Source organism: Podarcis erhardii (assembly GCF_964252035.2).
Source record: "Podarcis erhardii genome assembly, chromosome: 9".
Taxonomy (NCBI): domain Eukaryota; kingdom Metazoa; phylum Chordata; class Lepidosauria; order Squamata; family Lacertidae; genus Podarcis; species Podarcis erhardii.
In genome coordinates, this window is record NC_138512.1 from 36,843,750 (window position 1) to 36,867,217 (window position 23,468).

At 45.9% G+C, this 23,468-nt stretch overlaps 1 protein-coding gene and 1 long non-coding RNA gene across 6 annotated transcripts in view; both read right to left on the minus strand.

Annotated features, from left to right (window-relative positions):
- The window catches only part of LOC309349513, a 103,046-nt gene extending 93,702 nt beyond the window's left edge, over window positions 1-9,344 (minus strand). Inside the window, exon 1 of the long non-coding RNA XR_014159992.1 lies at window positions 8,711-9,344. This is a non-coding gene — a long non-coding RNA (uncharacterized lncRNA). The remainder of the gene's footprint in view (window positions 1-8,710) is intronic.
- NPY5R (neuropeptide Y receptor Y5) overlaps window positions 1-23,468 on the minus strand; it is a 37,974-nt gene that overhangs the window by 11,580 nt on the left and 2,926 nt on the right. Inside the window, exons 1-2 of one of the 5 annotated variants that reach the window (XM_081875394.1) lie at window positions 13,114-13,166; window positions 12,011-12,109 (exon numbers count right to left, since the gene is read on the minus strand). The exons of 1 other annotated variant lie outside the window; for it this stretch is intronic. The gene's annotated coding sequence lies outside the window, so the exon portion shown is untranslated. Of the gene's footprint in view, window positions 1-12,010; window positions 12,110-13,113; window positions 13,483-16,074; window positions 17,038-23,468 lie in introns of those variants that run through there. 3 more of the 5 variants (XM_081875395.1, XM_081875397.1, XR_014159890.1) reach the window with 3 other exon arrangements.

The window sequence follows — 23,468 nt, forward strand, 5'->3', positions numbered from 1 at the left end:
GATTCATTCAAGTTTGGCCCATTCTGTGTAGGTGTACCTGTGTCTTACTTTCCTCCATGTTGCTCCTGAGTAGTTTATATGGTACAGTTAGCTACCACGGGAGATGAAACCATTGTTTTTACTCATGATGTAAAATGCCTACTGGCAGGAAAGGACCTACTTCTTCTCTTACAGCTTTTTTTTGGGGGGGGGTCTTTATTTTCCTCCAGGTTCAAGCTGTGGGAATGTTCAGGGGTGCAGGAGAGGATATATTGTGAGATTATATCCTAATCCAACTTGTGCTAACAAGTTCCCAAAATATCAGCAGAGTTTATGACATTCCCCTTTTAGTTTGCAACGGTAACGTCTGCACAGGTTCACTAGAACCACTATAATAATTACTCTGGTAATTTCCCCTTTGTTCCCTCTTAAAATATAAGACAAGACACAGTCTTTATAAAAGTATAAAAGAGTTTACTCACGTTCTGTTCACAATGTGACCCCAGAAGGCAGACAGCTTAAAAAAGGTAAAATACGCTCAGAATCTATCTTGTAGCAAGATAGTCTTTATCTCCTCTCTTGGCTGGGAGCCAAGAGAGCATCCTTAGATGTTTCCTCATCGAAGGAAGATGGCAGAGAGAGAGATATGGCTGCCTGCCCTGTGCTTTTATCATTTACCTGCACAGGTGAGGCCACACCCACCTCTGGTCACATGCGGAGGAAGTCCGTCCCAGGAAGTTTACCTGCTTGCTGGACTGACATCCCTCCCCATGTTCTAACATGTACATTCTAGGAATGTTGTCATTGACTGCTCCTGTGTTTACATCCCACACAAGCAAACAGCATATTTATCACTAGGCAATCCGCACTGCAGCAGACAATTGCTGTACCAGATCTACACTAAGCTGCTCAAATGAACCCAAGTATGTTTTGAATGTTTGCACACACCGAGAAAGTGCTTTAGGTTTTTAACCAACAAGATCTGTTTTCAATGTTATTCACCATAAATTTAACCACAGAATTGCCTTATAAATTCCCTCCCCCCCATTCTCTGATCGCTAAATGAACTGATATTGAATTTACCTTTTTCCTTCTCCCACTGGAGATTTCATTCTTATCACACTAATTAGTTCACTTAATCTGGATGCATGTGAGCACACAGATAGCGCTTTGTCCTTTACATGGAGACGGCTCCATATGATGCAGCTTGTAAACAGGCTTGCAAAATAACCTCACTAATTGCATGTGCCCTTTGCACATCAGTTGAAAAGCACTACACACTTCCAGGAGTGGGCAGTGCTGGACATAAACCCTCCATACCAAACAGAAACCCTCAGGGCCAGCTGCACTATCTGTTACAATCACACGATTGCAAAACTGCTGCTGAGTGGGGAACCTATGGGCTTTCAGGTGGTGCTGGGCCACAATTCCTATCATCCCTGTCCATTGGGTTTTGCTGGTTGGGGCTGATGGGAGTTGGAATCCAACAACATCTGGAGAAAGTGCCTTAGCTACCGGCGGGGTGGGGGAAGTTGGGGGTAGGTACTAGCCAGTCCCCCCCCCAAGTGATCCCTCCAGAAGTGCACCATTGAGGTTCCCAGCCTGTGTGTGTGTGTGTGTGTTTGTGTGCACGTAAATGTGGGTGGGTGGGGTGCCAAACTGGGTCTTTGACCAGGGTGAAGTAAAGCCTTGTTTTGCCCCTGTCGGGAGGGGCCAGAAGTTCCCCACCTCAGGCCTAGAACCTGCTTGATAAAAGTAGACAGTGGGCTAGTCTTGACTTGTCCCTGGAGAAAAAAGGCTCATGTGCACCATAAAAGGTCACATTTTCATGCTGACCCCCAAAAGTTGAAGAAGTCCTATGCTTCAGCATACAAGCAAGGACCCATAGCTCATTGGTAATGTCCATGTTTTGCATACAGAAGGTCTCAGGGTCATTGATTCTTCTCCAGTGGTCTGGGTAAAAGGCGGATCTACACGGATCCTCATGAAGTGAGGTGTCAAATCACACCTGGAAGGCACGCCTACAAACTTAATATAAAAAACGTGGGTCCAACACTTTGCCGCGCTGCAGCACCACAAAAACATGGATCCGAGGGATGGATCCTCATGAATTCATATGATTTTTATATTGAAACAAAATAAAAACACCATGATACTGTAGACCACATCTTAGTCTGTAGGCAGAACCAAAAAAATCACACGTCCACTGTTTCGTGGTGCCGCAATGGTGCAAAAACATGGTTAAAAAACACGGATCCTCATGGATCCTCATGATTTTTGCACTAGATCAGCCCAAAGTCACCATCAGATCAAACATCATGGCCAGGGGCACAGCCTGCACCACAAAAATCACGGATCCACGGCTTCCTGGCCATACCGTGGCCCAAAAACGTAGTTTTGAAGCACGGATCCTCACGGATCCTCACGCTTTTTGCATGATAAATTTTTTTGCAGATAAAGTCGCTCATATTCGGAAGGAGTTAGACACCACCGTGGGAACAGGGCCAGGGCGGGAGAGTGCTAGAGCCCTGTCTGGTCAAGTTGCATGGAATCAATTTCAATCCGTTACCCCAGAGAATGTGGACAGGCTGCTTGGATGCGTGAAACCAACCACCTGTCTCCTTGATCCTTGCCCATCCTGGCTAATAAAAGCAAGCCGGGAAGGGCTGGGCGATGGGCTCTGCAGGGTGGTGAATGCTTCCCTCTGTGAGGAAGCATTCCCAGACCTGCTGAAAGAGGCGGTCATTAAACTGCTTCTTAAAAAAACATCTTTAGATCCGGCCAGTATGGCCAACTATCGCCCAGCCTCAAATCTTCCATTCTTGGGCAAGGTGATTGAGCGGGTGGTTGCTGAACAACTCCAGGCTCGCCTGGAGGGTGCGGACCATTTGGATCCCTTCCAATTGGGATTCAGGCCTCATCATGGGACTGAAACTGCCTTGGTCACGCTGGTTGATTATCTCTGGTGGGCTAGGGACAAAGATGAGAGCTGTTTCCTAGTTCTGCTGGATCTCTCAGTGGCTTTTGATACAATCGATCATAACATCCTTCTGGACCGTCTAGCGGAGCTGGTAGCTAAGGGCACTGTTATTCAGTGGTTCCGCTCCTTCCTCCTGGGCTGTGTCCAGAAAGTGGGGGGGGGGATGAGTGTTCAGACCACTGGGCCATTACTGGTGGGGTGCCTCGGGGTTCTGTCCTCCCCTCCATGCTTTTTAACATCTACATGAAGCTGCTGGGAGAGATCATCAGGGGGTTTGGGCTCGGTGTCCATCAATATGCGGATGATACCCAGCTCTACCTCTCTTTCAACTCAGAACCAGTGAAGGTGGTGAAGGTCCTGTGTGAGTGCTTGGAGGCAGTTGGAGGATGGATGGCAGCTAATGGATTGAGGTTGAATCCTGACAATACGGAAGTACTGTTCTTGGGGGACAGGGGGTGGGCTGGTGTGAAGGACCAGGTGCACAGCCTGGGAGTCATTTTGGACTCACAGCTGTCCATGGAGGCACAGGTCAATTCTGTATCCAGGGCAGCTCTCTACCAGCTCCATCTGGTACGCAGGCTGAGACCCTACCTGCCCGGAGACTGTCTCACCAGAGTGGTGCATGCTCTTGTTATCTCCCACTTGGACTACTGCAATGTGCTCTACGTGGGGCTACCTTTGAAGGTGACCCGGAAACTACAACTAATCCAGAATGCGGCAGCTAGTCTGGTGACTGGGAGTGGCCACGAGACCATATAACACATGTCCTGAAATACTTACATTGGCTCCCAGTACATTTCCGAGCACAATTCAAAGTGTTGGTGCAGACCTTTAAAGCCCTAAACGGCCTCAGCCCAGTAGACCTGAAGGAGCGTCTCCACCCCCATAGTTCTGCCCAGACCCTGATGTCCAGCACCAAGGGCCTTCTGGTGGTTCCCTCACTGTGAGAAGCAAAGTGACAAGGAACCAGGCAGAGGACCTTCTTGGTAGTGGCGCCCACCCTGTGGAATGTCTTCACATTAGATGTCAAAGAGATAAACAACTACCTGACATTTAGAAGACATCTGAAGGCAGCCCTGTTTAGGGACGTTTTTAATGTGTGACTTTAATGTATTTTTATTTCATTTTTTTGGAAGCCACCCAGAGTTGCTGGGGAAACCCAGCCAGATGGGCAGGGTACAAATATATTATTATTATTATTATTATTATTATTATTATTATTATTATTATCATCATCATCATCATCATCATCATCATCATCATCAGTACTTTGTAGGTTTTGATAATCTTTATAGGTCTTTTAAATTTCTAATCTGTCTATCTATCCCCTATCCCTTTTCCCTTTCTGTACTTCCCTATCCTTATAAAATTGAATATATATATATATATATATATATATATATATATATATATATATAATTTATGGATCCACAGTTTTCTGGGTCGCCCCATATTCATTACCCAACCACCTATGCTGCTCATGGCCAGATCACTTTGGGGCACTGCCATGCTGTAAAAAGATTCTCAGGAAGCACAGATCCCCATGGATCTTTAGGCTTTTTATGTTTGGTCACCCTGAAATCACTATCAGATCACATATGATGTATATGACCACAGAATGAACCACAAAAACCACAGAGCACAGCCAAGGAACAAACACTATATTAAATACTTTGATCCTCATGGATCGTCATGATTGTTAAATGGACTCCACCAAATTACATTGTAAGATCACACCAATGTCCATGGTATGACCAAAATAAAAACTCTATCTGAAATGGTTCTGCATTAGCAAGAACATTGTATTAAAATGACATTCATATCCATAGCTTCCATTGTGAAGAACTGCACCTGGAAATTTTTGACGCTGCTAAACTTCAAGAATATCCAAGGCAGAGATTGTGATGATCTTACCTGTGAATGTAAATTATTAAACCAACTAGATGGAGACTTCAGATTGTTCATAGTACATTTGATTGGCTGCAGGGGCATACGAAGGGGCAGCGGGGTGGTGGTGCCCCAGGGTGCCACGCTGGGTGGAGGGTGACAGTATGGTCACTGTACTGGCTGCCGCTTGTGCAGCGTCTGTGTGGGCTGCCACTCTTGCGGCAACTGTATAGGCAGCCCCTCTCGCAGCGACTGTATGGGCCGTACGGGCAGCTGCTCTCGGGGCGACTGTACAGGCTGCTGCTCACGTAGGGTCCATACAGGCAGCCCCTCTCACGGCATCCGTACAAGCTGTACGGGCTGCCACTCTCCTGGCAACCATACGGGCTGCCGCATGCGCGACGTCCATACAGTCTACCATGCATGCGCAGTCCGTACAGGACATTGTGTGCGCGCCCATCATCCAGGACTTGTTACCATATTATAGCTGCCACAAAATCTATCGGCATGCCACCAGAACCAGGGAAGCCTTGCCAGTTGCAGCTCACACAGTTGAAGCGAAATAAAAGACAGAAGAGTAGATCAGGAAGAAAGTTCCCCAGACTGCAGGAAAAGATAACAGTAGCTCCAGCATCTGATTCAGTGCAGGCTGCTGAGGGGCTGAACTCCTTAAGATCACCAACTGACTATGAGACACCTGGAAAGCACTCAACCTCAGAAAGTGGGAAAGAGGATTTGACGGTGACCAATATTGATTCTTTTGATAGCAGCCCCATATTCTCAACACAGTGAGAAGTGTTTGGACAAATCACTGATTTGTGCATCAGTTCCCCCATGGCACAACTGTATCTTCCCCACACTCAGTCTACAAACCATGGGACTTGTGGGTTCAGTTGGCAACATCTGTGTGTATGACTATGACATAAACACACTGAAAGGATCAAACTGGATACATGACCACATAATAGATGCCTTTCTTGCCTCCAGGGTGATTATGGCCAAAGAGCTAGGTCACGATGGAACAATTTTCCCACTTACTTGCAGATATGTCAAAGATGGCCAGTGCAAGCTCTGAAGAACTGTTTGAGATTTGGTGTGCTAAAGAAAGATGTTTTGATTATTCCAGTAAATGACAGAAAAGTCCACTGGAGACATTTTGTATGGAATGCAGTACCAGTTCTTCTCATAAGCAAGCAAGGGGAGCCCCTGAGGTGTTGGATGCACCACTAGAACTGGCGGCATGGTGTGAGTACCAAGGTTGGTTTTGCTCTCTGCATTTTTCCTGAAGTTGTTGAGCTGTGAAAATCATGTCCACTGTCCCCCTAGAAGGGTCACCTCGGATAATGTTAAGAGACGGTTTGCTAAGATCCTTGCAAGAATTTTGCCGGCCACAGCTAATAGAGAGATGCCTTGATAGTTTCCACAATCAGTTCTGTCACCTTTTTAATTTTTTTAAAAATAATAATTTTTATTAAGTTTTCCATTTTAACAATCCAATCAAATCACATTGAATATTCTAAATTGTACAAATACATATAATAAAGTCCAAATATTTTGCCAAATTATAATTTTTTTGTTGGGGGTTCCCATGCTTCAAGTTCAGTGGGGTCCAATCATCTCATGTTTCTACTGCCTTGAGTGTCCAATAGTTCCTTCTTTAAATCTTCTTGCTGTTATCCTTTTTTCTTTCATAGCCTCTGAGTTGTTTCCACAGGAGAGCTGAAATGAGCAATAATATGCTTCTGTGTGAACTTTGTATGACTCTCTCTCTCTTTTTTTACAGCTGTTAAGTCTTTTATTTGCAGTCTGTCCTCACACACTGGTGTTTATGCCGAATCCATGCAAAAGTCCTTCTCGGGTGGAAGACGCCATCTTTTCTCAGTTCCGATGAAATAAAATCTAGGCGTTTGCTCATTAATTTTCCCAGACAGGTTGCATCAAACATTAGTCTTTCCAGAGGAGGTTTGCCAAATCGAACTTGAAATACAGATATAATAACAAAGTAAGATCTTGCCTCCCCCTATGACTATTAATCTCTGCAACTCAGTCTGTCTCATAATGGTGGATCCCGATTAAACAGTGCTTCACAGGAGAGTCTTTTATCTTCTTCCAAATATTTCAAAGAACAAAGGTTTTAGTTAATATTATTATTTCCACACAGTTTATATTTTCCTATCTCACTTGCTATAAGTAATATAGACGGTTCTTCTGGGGCGGGGTTGTTAGGTAGTATCGTAGTAAGAAAAGAAAAAGTTTTATCCCCCCTCCTTTCCGTTCCGTTTCAACATACCAGCTTAGATGTTATTCTTTGATGTTATCTTTCTTCCACTCTGTCACTCTTGTCATCTCAGTGGCTGGCTTAATTAGCAGGTTAAATACCCTTTCTTCGCTCGATGCATGTCCATAATTCTTAAATCCAATCTTTTATCTTAAAAAATGGAACTTGGAGCACTCACAGAGACAGTGTCCAGGAGATACAAGCTCCCTTGAGGGCTTTCCATCCAGTGCCCCTACCCCCTCCTTCTTTACGAACTCAGGGGTGGTTTGTGGGCAGCCGTGGCTGAGACTGCATCTTCCCTTCCACCGGGAAGAATTTTGGGAGCATGATTACTCCCATCTCAACCTCTAAATTACTTCGTGTAAGCTGGAGAGATGCTATTGTTGGCCATCTTCTGTGGCGCCCCTAGCGGAGCCCCCAGTTCTGTCACCTCTTTAAAAAGAGATTGATAATTTTGGCATCCCTGAAGTCTGCTGGGATCGCTTCTCTCTCCCAGATTTTTTTGATGAGCTTGTGAATTTGTTGTGTAAGTTCAATTCCACCCACTTTGAAGATTTCAGCAGGTATCCCATCAGGTCCACTGGCTTTGTTTGTTTTTTACTTGGTTAATAGCTGTACACAACTCTCCCAGATTTGGAGATACTGCAAGCTCATCTCTAATTTGTTTTTGCGGGATTTGGAAAAGGACCTCGGCAGCTATGGGGGAGTTGTGGTTAAGGAGATGTTGGTAGTGTCCTTTCCAGCACAGTGCAATAGCTTCTTTATCTTTTAGAAGTGTGGTACCATCTGCTCAGCGTAGGGGGGCATATGCCATGATTTATTGGTCCATAGATGGTCTTTGTGGCTTTAAAGAAACTCTGTGCATCATGAGTGTCGGCTAAGTGCTGGATCTCTTGAGCTTTTTTTTTATCCACCAGGTGTTTTTTAGTTCTCTGGTTCTTAGCATTGGCATATGTTTTTTTTCTTAGTGGCACAGTTTCTTTCTCTTTGCCAGATCTGAAATGCCTTCCTTTTCCTGTCAATCATGGCATTCAATCTCACTGTCATTCTCATCAAACCAGTCCTGGTGTTTCTTGGTTTGGTATCCAATAGTTTGTTCACAGACTGCAATAATGGATGTTTTTAGCTTGGTCCAGTGTTCCTTGATGTTATCAGGGAATTCTGAAAGCAGATGGTCCTTAAGAGTCATTTAGAAGCAATCCCGCTTAATGGGAACGTGAAGGGCTTGAGTGTTCATTTTGTGCCTTGGTTTTCTTCCCTGAAGCCTGCGTTGAGGTATAATCTTGATAGCCATCGTGGCGCGTATTAGTTGGTGATCTGTCCAGCAGTCGTCGGTGCTCGTCATAGCTCTGGAAAGGAGCACATCACGTTGATCTTTAGCACGGACAATAACATAGCCTAAGAGGTGCCAGTGGTTTGACCGAGGATGCCTCCATGAAGTTTTAAATTTATTTTTCTGTCAAAAGAGTGTTTTGGTAATAACAAGGTTGTGTGCTGCACATATCGTCAAAAGTAAGATTCCATTCTGGTTGCTGTTGCCAACTCCTCCTTTCCCAATAGTCCCAGGCCACAGATCAAAATCTCACCCAACTCTTGCATTAAAATCACCCAGAAGGATAATTTTATCTTCCTTAGGCGTCTCTGATAGGATGGTATCCAGCTGAGAGTAAAAATTTTCTTTAATGTCTTCATCAGCACCCAGTGTTGGTGCATAAGTGCTTATAATAGTAGTCTGTTGGTTTTTTGTGAGCTTTATTCGAAGGGTTGAGAGTCGCTCATTAATGCCAGTAGGGACTTCTGACAGGAGCTTCACAAGGTTGTTTTTCATAGCGAAGCCTACCTATGTATTCAATGTTCTTGTTCAGATAGATCTTTCCAGAAAAATGTGTAGCCTCCTTTTTCTTCCTTCAGTTGTCCCTCGCCTGCTCTTCGAGAGTCTTGAAGCGCTGCGTTTAGGACGTTCGCTGTCTGTGTTATCTGACAAAGTCCATATATTCCATGTTCCAAAGTTCAATTGTCTTTTACGACCCCTGGGTGGTGACCCCACTGGGCGCGGTAATCCAGTCAGGGAAAAAGGGAGGCAGACTATGTTTAGGGCACCATTTCCAGCCCCTTCCCCTTTTGGGGGTGAGAAGAGTGGATCCTAAAAAGGGCTGCTCAGTCATGGATACAGCTGCTGAGGTGCTCAACTGCCTCATTCCTTGAGTCAGAATGACTGACCGCCCATGTGTTGGTTCATGACTAGGGGCTTCCAGATTTCACATTCCTGCCTCCGTAGCCATTTAGGGATCGCCATGGGGGGGGGGAGGGTTTGCGGGGGTTGGGTTGGATTTTTGGAAGACGCCTGTGCGTGAATTTGTTTTATGTGTAGAGATCAGTGCACGCTGACCAACGCACAGTCTTCGCAGTAGGGCTCTGTTCTGATGGCATGAGTAGTCACAACGAACTGGTGGATCCTATCTGCTGCAGCCTTCATCCACCTTCACAGCCATTGTAACACACTGCTTGTTATCATCCGCCTGTTCTGCCACTGAGGACTTCTTGGATCATTCTTTGTCTAGCTCCTTCCCTGTTATGTACTAAGCTTGGACCCTAGAACAATAGGCAAGTAGGATCCTAGAATGCAAGAACAGATTGGCTTGCAGGAAAAGACTAATCAGGCTCCAGGAGGGAAGCAGAATCAGCCAATCAGACAGGACTCATTGTGTAAATAATGTATATAAAGGCCTGAGGTTTTGGGGGGAAATTCAGTCACTGTTTTACAAGCTGCAATAAAGAGCATTAAACCACTACAGGACTCTGAGCATATTTAATTTTCTTTGACCTTACCGCCTTGGGTGACCCTGCTGGGAGTACCAGATTCCCGACGGCTTCACTCACAAGGGTCATAGGAATGTGCAAGCCCACTCACCATAACAAGTGAGAGAACTGAGATAGATTGCACTGAGCCCTGGTCTCCTTAGACAAAGCATTCCACCAAAAAGGCTCTGGCTCTGGTCGAGGACAGCTGGATATGTTTTGGGCCAGGGACCACCAGTAGGTTGCTGTTAGATGAGCGTCACACTCATGGGGGTGTATTGGAAGATAATTCCCACAGATAAGAAAGGTCACAGACTGTTTAGGGCTTTAAAGATTAGCACCAAAACCTTGAACCTGATTCAATACTCCACCTGGAGCCAATCCAGCTGATGAACAACCAACTGAATGTGGGCTCTCCACAAAGTCCAAGTAAGAACTCATGCATTTTAGACCATTTGGAGTTTCTGGAGCAGTCTCAAGGGTAGCCCTGCATTTCTCTCTCTCTCTCTCTCTCGCATTTATACCCTGCCCTCCCTGGCTCAGGTGTACAGCAAGTTAAAGTAGTCTAGTCTGCAGGTGACTACTGCATGGATCACCATGGATAGGTTGGAAAGGGACAGGTACGGTACCAATCGCCTAACCTGACATAGATTAAAAAATGCCAGTTTGGCTACATTTGTGACCAATGCCTCCATAGAGACAGAAGCAGCCAGGATCACACCGGGACTCCTGATGGCGGCTACAGGTGACTATTGCGCCCCATGAAGAGCTGGGAGCAGGCAAACCGAACCAAAATCATTCTGGCCCAGCCATTGGAAGACCATCTTTAATAGATAGAGATTCAGCCGACTCCGTTTCCTCCATCCCAGCACACCCACCTAAAAAGTGGTCTGTATATCCAGGGTAGCATCTGGCCAGGGCCATGAAGCAGTAGATCCATAATGTTTGTGGTCAGATCTGTGGTTATGTACAAGATATTTGAATAAAGGGTGAATTTGGGGTTCCCCAATGCAAAAAGCATGAGGATCCATGAGGATCCGTGCTTCAAAACCATGTTTTTGGGCCATGGAGTGGCCAGGAAGCCATGGATCCGTGATTTTTGTGGTGCAGGCTGTGCCCCTGGCTATGACGTGTGATCTGATGGTGAGTTTGGGTTGGCCCAATGCGAAAAGCGTGAGGATCCATGAGGATCCGTGCTTTAAAACCACGTTTCTGGGCCACGGTATGGCCAGGAAGCCGTGGATCCGAGTTTTTTTGTGGTGCAGGCTGTGCTCCTGGACATGATATGTGATTTGACAGCAAGTTTGGGGTGGCCCAATGCAAAAAACGTGAGGATCCATGAGGATCCATGCTTCAAAACCACGTTTTTGGACCACGGTACGACCAGGAAGCCGTGGATCCGAGTTTTATGTGGTGCAGGCTGTGCCCCTGGACATCATGTATGATTTGATGGTGAGTTTGGGGTGGCCCAATGCAAAAAGCGTTAGGATCCATGAGGATCCGTGCTTCAAAACCATGTTTTTGGACCACGGTACGACCAGGAAGCCATGTATCCGAGTTTTATGTGGTGCAGGCTGTGCCCCTGGACATGATGTGTGATTTGATGGCGAGTTTGGGTTGGCCCAATGCAAAAAGCATTAGGATCCGTGAGGATTTGGTATAAGGTACAGTGGTACCTCAGGTTACATACACTTCAGGTTACATACGCTTCAGGTTACAGACTCCACTAACCCAGAAATAGTGCTTCAGGGTAAGAACTTTGCTTTAGGATGAGAACAGAAATCATGCAGCGGCGGAGTGGCAACAGCAGGAGGCCCTATTAGCTAAAGTGGTGTTTCAGGTTAAGAACAGTTTCAGGTTAAGAACAGACCTCCGGAACGAATTAAGTACTTAACCAGATGTACCACTGTATTGTTCTCGGTTTCTATACATTAGCTATACATCCAAAAAACCAGCACATAAATACTTAACAATTTATTCTAACAACGCAGTGCTAAGCATATCTTCTCAGGAGTAGCTCCTAGTGGGTTCAGTGGGCTTTACAAATAATCTTTAATTGTGAATCTGCCAAATGGATTACAACTAACCTGTTGCACCACCGCGACTCCAGAAGGCAGAGTTTCTGAACGCTCCGTTTAAGAGGAAGCCTGGCTGATATTCCCCCAAAGAGCAAGAGTTTGATTTAGCTTTAGATAAAACACGAAACGTGGGATAATTAGAAACCGATTGGCAGCCAAGTCAAGCACAAGGCAATTAGTGACGGTTTGGCGAATTACGCCTTCGCCCGTGGCGGAAAGTTTCCACCTTCTTCTTCTTTATATAAAAAAAGATTTCCCACTTCTATTTCAAGCAAGGCTGAATAAAGTAGGAAACGCTCATTATCTGAAGGACGCCGCAAGAGAAGAAGTTCCTTAACCCCCTAATATCCAAAGTAAGGGCGTTTTCAGAGAAGGGTTCCCCCGTCTGGGTCGCGCGTTGGAGGGCGTCGCCAGGGGAAGGTGGAAGAAGCAGGGCCCGGAGATGCTCGCCCCTGCTTCCTCCCCAGGGCCGCCTTCTCCCCTTCATCCACCACCTAACCGCGCGGCACTGCAGACCGCGGAGGGAGAAGAGAAGGCAGGGATTCGTTCTGGCACCGAGTCGAGTTCCCTGGGTTCCTGGTGCGAAGAAAACGCTCTTTCTGGAGCTTCTGGGCGCACTCAAGCTCTCCAACCGATGGGCGCGCTGAGAAGTGTTTTGGGTTTAAGAGGAAAAATGGGGAAAGGCGGGTTGTTGACAAAGCGGTTATGAATCTAAAAGGCGCGTCGATGAAACCGCCGTAGGCAGCGACGCGGGGGGCCTTGAGCCAAAGCTACGGAGGATCGGGGCTGCGCGTCTTTCTTTACTGGCCCTGCGCGCCTTCCTGGGGCACGGCAGCGGGGCCCTGTCTCGGCGTCTCCCCCGGATCCCGCTCCCAGCGCGGCCCTTTCCTGACCTCGCGCTCGCTCCGCAGGCTAAGCTCGGCTTCCAGAAACCTTCCGGCAGCAGCGCCCCCCGAGGACCGGCTCGCCCCTGGGGCTCCGCGTTGTGCCTGGTTTGGGTCTATCAAAAGCGCCCCCAGGCAGCCAGGAAGAAGCTCTCGCCGACCCGCTAAAGCTGCCTTGCACTTGGGCATCTGCCTTTCGAAACGCTTAGCGGGGAGAGCAGCGCTTACCCGGGGTCTCGAGGTGCTCCGCGCCGGATGGGGAAGAGCCAGACTGCCCGTTCCGCGTCCGCTCGGTTCCAAGGAGATGTGCGCTGCTTCTGCTGCTGCGCACAGCGCGCTGCCTCGCCTGGCCCCCCGACCGCAGCGTCTCCCTCGGCTAACTTTCCGCCGGATCGATCTCCCTTCCTCTCTCCGCGTCGATTTCCCAATTAAGATGCCGAAGGGGGGTGGGAGACACCAGCCGCCACTTGCCCGCCTGCGTTTTTTAGGGTCCGCTGCTGCAAAAGCTGCAGGAGGTGGAGACCGGCAGAATCCTCGGGCTGTAACTTCGGCAATGGTGGCATATTGGATAAGTTGGTCGTGCGCGGAATATCCTGCCTGGCGAGTTAGTCACACAGGAGATTTATCACGTTTGAAACAAGTCTTCCTCCTCTTTAAGATTTGTTTCTCATAATTCACACTTTGTGTTACTAGGAAAATATCGTTCAGCGGTGGAAGGAAGGGTTTTCCCTTCCCGTTCGGACTGCCATGCTGTTAAGCTGTGCGAGGTGAGCTGTGGTTGCTTTAGTAAAGAGAGAGATGCACTCTGCATATGCTGAACAATCCCCTCTCTCTCTATGTCATTATTTCCACTGTCCAGAGCGGAGTCCTGTGTTAAAATGAGGTTCCACAGCTGAGCTCTGTGTCAATTTAATCTCTGCATTTCCCTATTTTATTTCATGAAAAAGGCCACTCTTCCTACCATTTTATGGCAGGACTTTGGCTTTTCAGCCAAAATGTTTTCCCAAGCATCATTTCAAAATTCATCTGCTTCTTTCAGTGCTGTGGGGAGGGGCAAGGTAGTGGACCCTTTAATGAAACCTACAAGCCCACACACCTGGACTTACCTACTTCATTTTATCTAGGAACATAGGAGGCTGTGTTACATCATTGAGCCATCTAGCTCCACACTGACTGGCAATGGCTTTTCAAGGTTTCAGACATTCCATCCCTGCCTTGGGACACAGGAACTCACCCTGGGCTCGTCTGCATGCAAAAGGATCATAGACAAGAGGGCCACACTTAAAATTAAGGGGCCAGCCCCCCTGGAGCTTGAGGATGAATTTCTTCCCCTGCCACCCCACGCCTGGTTATCTTCTTTTTTGACTTAATTTCATCACAGACATCACCAATCCACTCACACTTTCTCCATTAATTCTAATGCAAAGGACAGAGCTGTAATTATATGTTCTTAGAGCCCCTCTTAGGCTTACCTGAGACAGCAAAATTTCACCTGGAACACATTTTTGCATAGGGAATAGCCTGTATGAAAAGGTTTTCTATATTATTATTGTACAGTACATACCCTTCTGTGTATGTGCAACTGGAAACAATGGGCGATCATTTCCCAATGTATTTATATATATATAGCAGCATGCACAAATATGAATCATGACACTAATAATCTATACCTAGGGTGGGGAATGCCTTGCTCTCCAGATGTTGCTGGACTTCACCTTCCATCAGCTCCAGCCAACATGGCCAGTGGTCAAGGGTGATGTGAGTTGCAGCCTAGCAACATCTGAAGAGCTGCAGTTTCCCATCCTTCATCTACATCAATCTTTGCCAATGTGGTACCCTCCAGATGTTTTGGATACACCAGTCCCAGCCAACACAGCCATACTGGAACTGATGGGAATTGTACTCAAAGACATATGGAGAGCATCAGATTGGGGAAGGCTGAGCCATGCAATTATTTCATGCTAGTTCCTTTGCAGTAGAGCAGGCATAGGCAAACTCAGCCCTCCTGATGTTTTGAGACTACAATTCCCATCATCCCTGACCACTGGTCCTGTTAGCTAGCTAGGGATGATGGGAGTTGTAGTCCCAAAACATCTGGAGGGCCGAGTTTGCCTATGCCTGCAGTATTCCATGTTGTGTCTTCTTTAAAGCACCCCTTGCAATATAATTTCTTTTCACCTCCATCCTTGACCAAGAAGGTGGGGGCTTCTATAATTGTGGGCAATTCTTTCCTTCATGCTAATTGTCCAATTATTTTGAAATGTTCATATAGGGTAGAAGAGAGACCAAACCCACTAATTGACTCTGGCCTTTTAACTTCAGATTTACGGATGGATGAAAGCAGTGGTGCAATAACAAAGGGAAATGCATACTTTGTCAGAGTTCACATAAGGAGTGGGCTTCAAGAGTTCTTGCATAAGAAGGCATTCAAATGAAATGCTCTTTTTATTTAGTATGGTGTTTTGGTGTTTATTTTAAATGTTTAAAACATTTAGAATGTATGTACAGTGGTACTTTGGTTGTTGAATGGCTTGGCTCCCAAACAAATCGGCTCCTGAATGCCGTAAACCTGGAAGTAAGTGTTCTGGTTTGCAAATGTTTTTTGGAAGCTGAATGTCCAACGTGGCTTCCGCTGCTTCTGATTGAGTGCAGGAAGCTCCTGCAGCCAATAGGAAGCCACGCCTTGGTTTTCAAATGGTTCTGGGAGTCGAATGGACTCCCGGAACGGATTAAATTTGAGAACCAAGGTACCACTGTATTCCCATTCTTATCTCATAGTGGTAGTCCTTTGGTAGCCAAAGTGGTAATCATCCCCACACAAGGAGGGACCCAGAGGCTTGTTGAAATACAAAAAGAGGGTGGGAGGGTTAGAAGAGAATTCTGGGCATCAACCCCCAAAACAGCCCAATGAGGAATGAGCATGCTCAGTGACAGCAGAATGTAGGGTGAAGGGTGAAGGAATGTGAGAAAGGGAATGAAATGGAGTAACCGGAACAGGAGCATTCTGCACTGAAACATTTTTCATAGATTCAGATGGCCAGAATCTCAGCAACACTGCAGTTTGCAGTGTGACAGACGCTCTGTAAGGAAAGCTTAAAAAAATAAAATAAGGTTTCAAAGGGTCAGAAGATCAGGGGACTGGCTCAAAAGGGGAAAAACTAAACTCTGTGTCCCAACTAAACTCCAAGTCCCACTTGTTTGTGTTTTACTACCCCTGTTGGAGGCAGTATGACTCTGAATACGAGTTGGGAATCACAGGTGGCGAGAGTGCTGTTACCCTCAGGTTTTGCTTCTGGGCTTCCCATGCGCACATCTGGTTGAACACTTTGGGAACAGGATGCTGGACCATATGGTCTTTGGCCTTGTGGTAAGAATTTACTTCTAAGCCACCTCTCAATAGTTCATGCCCAGGTGAGGGAATGACACTTTAAAGAAAAACACAGCTAAGAGAGAAATATGAGCTCAGCATCCACTAGGGACCCAGTTTGAGAGATAAGCTATTGCAACAGTTACTCAAACCAGGAGTTCAGAGAACCACCAGTTAGGAGAACTGTGTTTGAGACATGTTTTAACACAGCTTTTATAGGGTTTTTCGCTCATAGAATGTATGCATGAAAGGGAAGGTCACAGGTCAGGGAGCTAAAACTGTCTTGCTTGGCTTCGTTAGCTCATTCCATCCATTATCTTGGGTGTCCCTTGGCATCTTAGGATTTAACATTTTACTCATTTATTGTCCTTTTTCTTGACATCCAGACCCTCAAAAAGTCCACAACATACAATTTCTATAGTTTCCTATGCCTGGAAGGATTCAAGGTAATTTCACATTAGCATTCCATTCCTAAACTATGCAAACAGCACTTAGAAAGATAGGAGGGTCAGGGCTGAGAAGTCCACACGGCACAGAAATTAGAACATTGATGCATAGGTTCCATTATAGAGTGTAGATGCAGGGATTACAGAAGTACATACATTTTTATTCAATGCTAAATTCTATACATTGTATCAAATGCTAAACGGGTTAACTAATTTTATAACAGCTTGATCCAGCAGGGCTCATGTTCTTGCATTTCTTCTTGCCATGGCGATGACTATAGTCTTTATTCCCCCATCCCATCTATGCAAGCCATTAAAGAGTCACACTTTCTTGAAGTTCTGCTGAAACAAAAGGTCACATCATTATTACAGGGGACGTCAAGGCAGGAGTGTGGAAAAGGCTTTATTGAAAGGGGATCTTTTAGAGAAGTGCAAAAATGCTTGGTTACACCCCTGTCAAGGGGCTGTTTTAGGGACTTCTGAATATTTCATGCTGAACTTAGCCTGAACTTTAGATTATACGTTCTGTGACAGCTCTGCCGTTTCTTTCTGCGAAGTTAGAAGTTGCTCAGTGGAACATTTGCGACTTTTATACCACAGCCAAAGGAACAGAAGCAGTGCTTGTTCTGAAGTGTGGGATGTGGCCACATCCGTACCTTACATTTAAAGCACTATAATAGCACATCAACAGCCGTGGCTTCTCTCCAAAGAATCCTGAGAACTGATCTATCATTCTCATGGTGGTTTATGAATTATTCTTCCCAAGAACCTCTGGGGGTTGTAGATCTGTCAGGGGAATAGAGGGCTCCTTAAAATTCCCAGTGCTTGTAACAAACTATAGTTCTCTGGATTAATTGGGGGAAGCCATGACTTTTAAAGTGGTATTGGTTGGTTGGTTGGTTGGTTGGTTGGTTGGTTGGTTGGTTGGTTGGCATCCATCTGTTTTGGAAGACAATGGAAGAATGTGACTTTGAGGGTGAAGTCAAATTGTTAGAAGGTTGCAGCACCTGCTGTAGACACTGATACAGGAGAGACATGTTTTGTTGCAGCTGGGGCAAATGATGGTGTCCAGTTGTGCTGCTGCAAATGCAGCACGGTGTTTCTTCTCTCTGTGCTCCTACCAGCAGTCATTCCTCCTCCAGTCACTGCTATGGATTGTGCTGCAGTCGCCACCAAGGGATTCCCACATGGTGGGGTTGATGTTGCCAGCCTTCATGCCATGTTTGCAGACATCTTTTTAACACAGAGTTTGTCCACCAACAGGCCTGGGGCCTGAAGCCAGCTCCCTGTAGAGCACATCCTTGGGGATCCTGCCATCTCCCATTCTGTGGACATGACCAAGGCAGCAGAGAAGTCACTGAGAGAGGAGTGCAAATATGTTGGGAATGTGAGCTTGGGAGAGCACATCTTTGTTTCAGACACTAGCCTGCCATGTAATGCGGTATAAGTGTGCTTTAGATGTGTGATGTGGTGTGACTTCTGTTTAAAAGCACCGTCTCTTTGTCTGTTTAGGAAAGTGCTGGGTACATAAGATACCTTCTGAACACACTGTATGGGTCTCCCAACTTTTACAACACAGTGCTATGTAAGTTTATCTGTAAGTTCATCTGTGTTCAAGAGAACAATGGTTCCCATTCTTTCCCCAGACCACTTGCAAATTGCTTAGGGCCTCAGTGGACTACTTTAGGATCTCTCTACCTATTGTAGCAATAATAATGTGCCGTGCTAAATACTGTATGGTTTTTATTGTATTTTATTGCTTCAATTGTTTATTATACATTGTGTTTTATTATATTGCTTTTATTGCAATACAATGAAATACAATATCAGAAATAAAAGAAGCAATAAAATGAAATTATTAATTCCTGTATTGCAGGGGGCTGGACTAGATAACCCTTGGGTCCCTTCCAACTGTGAGTCTATGAATTAAAATCAATAGGAATATTTAATATGATGAATGTGTCATCTTGTGTCTTCAACCTGAAATCCACAGACATGCCACAGCCCACCCAGCTGATGCTTGTGGAATAGAGTTTGGGACCTGCTCAATAGAGCTTACCTGCACATAAGTGTACAGAGTTTTGCACCCTGATGTCATAACTTTTTTTTTTAAGTCAATCTATTTGTTTTTATTGCTAGATTTTTTTCCAGGTCTACCTGAAGGACAAGGGACACTTAATACTACTGAAACTTCTGCTCAAATCAGTAAGATAAAACTCTGTATTAAACTGTAGAATGCATTATCGTAAAACCAATGAATATTAGCTCATGTTTGCTAAACCCAAGACATTTAATTTATCTGTCTCTTTATTTCTATTGTTCAAACGAGAGTGCAGATGCAGGCGTTTATGTAGCCAAAATGGTGGCATCCGTGCTGAAAAGTGAATTCTCAGGAGACTTGGGGAAATGGCAAAGTACAAAAAAAGAAGCTTAGGGGGAAATAGTTAAAAGTAGCAAGTAGGGAGGATAACCCAATGAAGGCTGAGTGTGTTGAGTCGCCTTGAATGGTGGCTGACTGTTGGGGTGGGTGGGAAACAAAAAACCAGGCAAGAGATCACAGAAATGAAAGAAATCACAGAATTGTAGAGTTGGAAGGGACCCTTAGGATCATCTAGTTCAATCGCCTGCAATGCAGGAATAATGCAGCTGTCCCATTTGGGGATCGAACCCACAACCTTGGCATTATCAGCATCACACTCTAACCAACTGAGCTATCCAGGATGGATTAGAGTGTCTTGGACGAGGGTATAGCTGGCTGGCTGGCTGGAACCCTGAACAAAAGCACTCCACACTGCAATGTTTGTTTCAGGTCACTTACTTAAAAAAATTATTATTACCAAAGGAGGTCAGGGTGACATACACGAGTTTGTTTATCACCACAGCAGCCAAAGGGCAGTCTGTTAGGCTGACGGAGAACGCCTGTGTCAGCTTAAGTCATGCAGTGAGGAAGATGGCTGAACAGGGATTTCAAGACACGTTTTCCTAATCCATTAAATCACAACTGGGTGTTGAATCCTACCCGGCAGCCCAAAAGTAATCTGAGTCTCATTTCTGTGGGGAAGAAGCTTCACAGCTTCCCCAAGAACAGCTCTCACCTTCTTGCTGCTTCAATACAGTGTTCAAAGGGCACAGTCATGATAGAAGAAATGTGTGTAGACTTGAAGGGACTTCTATGGATGAAAACAAACATTTTGTGCCCAGAAATTAATAGGGAAGCAGCTTGGATGATGGAATAGTGGTGTTGTGTGCTTGTGCTGAACAAATCTCTCTCATCTGCTGTATTAGGGGGGCTCTGCTCCTCTGCTGTGCTCACCAAACAGCTTCCAGTGCTGCTCGGATTCACTCCGCTCTGGCCTCCTCTTTCTCCACAGCTCACTCCCAGGGGTGGACTTTGGTAATATGGCACCCAGAGTGAGGCCAAAATTTGGTGCCTCCACATGGACCTTCTCAATTATGGATCTTCTCAATTTTGCGTCCCCTCGGCTTGGTGTATAGTTAGCACAGAGGCACACACAGAGCTGGGATCTGCAGGTGGAACATTTTATAAATTCTTTGTGATAGCCAGGATGCAAAGGGTTCCATCACACTCTTTTGCAGTCTCCAAATGTCACTCCTGGAAGTCCTGTGCATCTCTCCGAAGTCCATGAGACATGCAATACTATGCCCACTTAACTTGGGAGTAAGCCCCATTGAACTCAGTGGGATTTGCTGCTGAGTAGATGTGGGTTAAACCACAGAGCCTAGGACTTGCTGATCAGAAGGTCGGCGGTTCAAATCCCCGCGACGGGGTGAGCTCCCGTTGCTCGGTCCCAGCTCCTGCCAACCTAGCAGTTCAAAAGCACGTTGAAGTGCAAGTAGGTAAATAGGTACTGCTCTGGCGGGAAGGTAAATGGCATTTCCGTGCACTGCTCTGGTTCGCCAGAAGCGGCTTAGTCATGCTGGCCACATGACCCGGAAGCTGTACGCCGGCTCCCTCAGCCAATAAAGCGAGATGATCGCTGCAATCCCAGAGTCAGTCACGACTGGACCTAATGGTCAGGGGTACCTTTACCTTTTTACCTTTAGATGTGTATAGGATTGCACTCTTAGACTTAACCAGGTCTAATCTCAAGTGAATCCTATTCTCGGGTGAGTAGAGGATTGCAGTGTTTGTCATTATGCAAATATTGGGAGTTTATATTTCACAACAGCAGCTACTGAGAGGTTTTTGGTTTTAAAGAAACATATGAATGCAACTGGGTTAAGTTTTCAACTGTTTAATTTTTCAATAGTCCCCCCCCCCTTAGGAGTTGGAGGAGGGAAAGCCCAAAACCATTAGTGTGCTTCACTCAATAAACCTTCAGATTACATTTTTCCACTGAAGCGTACACATCAATAGGCAGGAATCTGTTTGAGAAGGGCTGGGAGTTATAAAAGTATGAAGTTTTTAAATGCATGGTAGACATTAATTACAAGGCTAATTCAATGTTCCTTAATGCCTAGAAAAGAGCAATACATTCTTGATCCGTTTTGCCTTCCTAATTATAGATTGTTGGATGCTGATTTTATTATGAACTTGGCACTTTTGGGCAGGATTTCAAAGCCCAGTTTAATTAAAGCTGCAATTTTCTGCACACTAATTTGGGAGTAAGTCCCAAGGAACTAATTGAAACCTACTTTGGAGAAACATGGAGGGGATTCGTCTGCACAGCAACCTAATGGTATCATTTGGTTAGTTTGGTGGGGTGGGGGAGGAACAGAGCGCTCACGGGGCTGCCGTCCCATGAGATTCTGCCGCCCCAGGCAGCTGTTTCAGTCCGCCTCATGGGTGAGTTGGCACTGCTTGCTGTGAGTGGTCAGATGGGGAGGAGGAGTGGGAGGAAATGGGAGACTTGGGAGGAGACCCAGCAGGTTGGGAGGCAATGATCAGGACCCAGGTAAGGAGTCCAGGGGATGGTTAGGACAGCAACTGGTCCAGGTGTCAATGGATCCTTTGCATACTGCATCCCAGCGAGCTAACTTGACTCCACAGCCACTCCTTGTTAGCAAAGAACCATTCTTCTCAAGAGAGGTGCCTATGGATAAATCAGACAGCAAGCTAGCCCCACCTCTATCTCCAAGGCCGTGAAGGCAGCCTCAGTGGCATGAACACAGTTTGCACGCTCAGCCTACTTGAAGGAGTGCCCACTTGCTTGCTCAGTCTTGAGGTTGGGGACAACCACACAAATGACTGTGTCCTCCCCACTCTGCAAAAGGAGAGCTTATGGGACATGGCAGTTGTTTGGACAGCATCTTAGCTTACACCTGGCCATGTACCTTAATGCTCTGCTGTGCCTTCTGACTTTGTAACCTGTAACATGAACTATGTTGGGGCGCTGTAATGAATTTTGGAACAAGCATCATACCCGAGCCAAGAGTCCGAATACTGAGTCTGAAACTGGGAGCCAGGACACCTTTGTACTTCTGCATTCATAGCTTCTGCATATACACACTCTCTGTCCTCCATCTGAACAAACCACAGTCATTATCAGAGATCAAGGACTCCTTCCAGTCAGGCAGAATCTGGAGGGTGTGAACCAAGGCCAGTGAGGGGGCTGGCCTGGTTGTGGCTTTTGGCCCATGAGCCTGAGTTTCCCACCTCAGCTATAAAGGGAACCTAAAAGCAATTTGGCCAAGGCACTCTGCACCACCTGTAGTTTTTAAGGTTTGGAATTTGTGACAGAAGCTGAACCTGGACAGGACCAAAGCATGGCTGGCAATAGCAAGATCTGCCTTCTCCAGAAAAGGATGCAGCTGGTGCACAAACAAGGCTATGGAGAAATGCTCATAGTTGCAGTTGGAACCTGAACATCCAGGAGCCAAACCATGTCTAGGAGCACCAATGAGTTTTTAGGTGCACAATGATCATCCCTTGCTCGATATCATTGAGATACTAAAATTAAATCAAGATATTAGGCTTTAGTTCAGTGGTAGTCTGTGTGGTTACCCTCAAGGGGTTATTGGGCTAGAACTCCCATCAGCCCCAGCTGGCATGGCCAAAGGGCAGCAATGATGGGAGGTGTAGTCCAAAAACATTGGGAAGGCACCACATTGACCACTCCTGCTTCAGTTATCCCAAACCCGTCTCAGAAGCAACTGCATGCAGTCTAAACAGGGCAACCAGAAGCAAAGGAGGGACTTTAGAAGATAAAATGAATTTGGCTTAATATGCCAGCATGAAAAAAACTGGGCTACTGGAACACCCTCATCTGACCACCCTATGCCTTATGGATATGCTCTCCACGTAATGCATCTGGGTTAAACGCAGCAGTCAATCTGACATTTTCTTTCCTTTGCCAGTTATTGTTTAATCAATAGTCTTCTTCCAGGAGCACTGCGATTTGTATCTGTTTAGTATCCTGAGTCTGTTGGGAGTATGACTGATAATTATTCACGGCATTCATCCGGCAATTTGAAATGACAAGCTGGCCCTTGGCTTGGAGCCTGCCACAACAGCTAAAATACAAGGTGCTCTCAGGCGGATGTCTTTTTGTTTTCTTTCTTTAAAAAAATGAATGTGGCCTTGGACTCGCAGCTTCTGAAGCGTGAGCCACCAATATGCAGGATCTATTCTGTTTTTTGTGGGTGTCAAAAATCAATATTTCTCTTACATTTTAACTTTGGCAGCCAAAAACCACCTTTCTGCACCAATCACAACAGTCACATCCACGGGCATCAAACTTCTGCTCTTTTCGCTTTGCTAAGCCTGGCCTGGGGAGTTCTGCACACAAGTTCAATGAACCGGGCTCAAT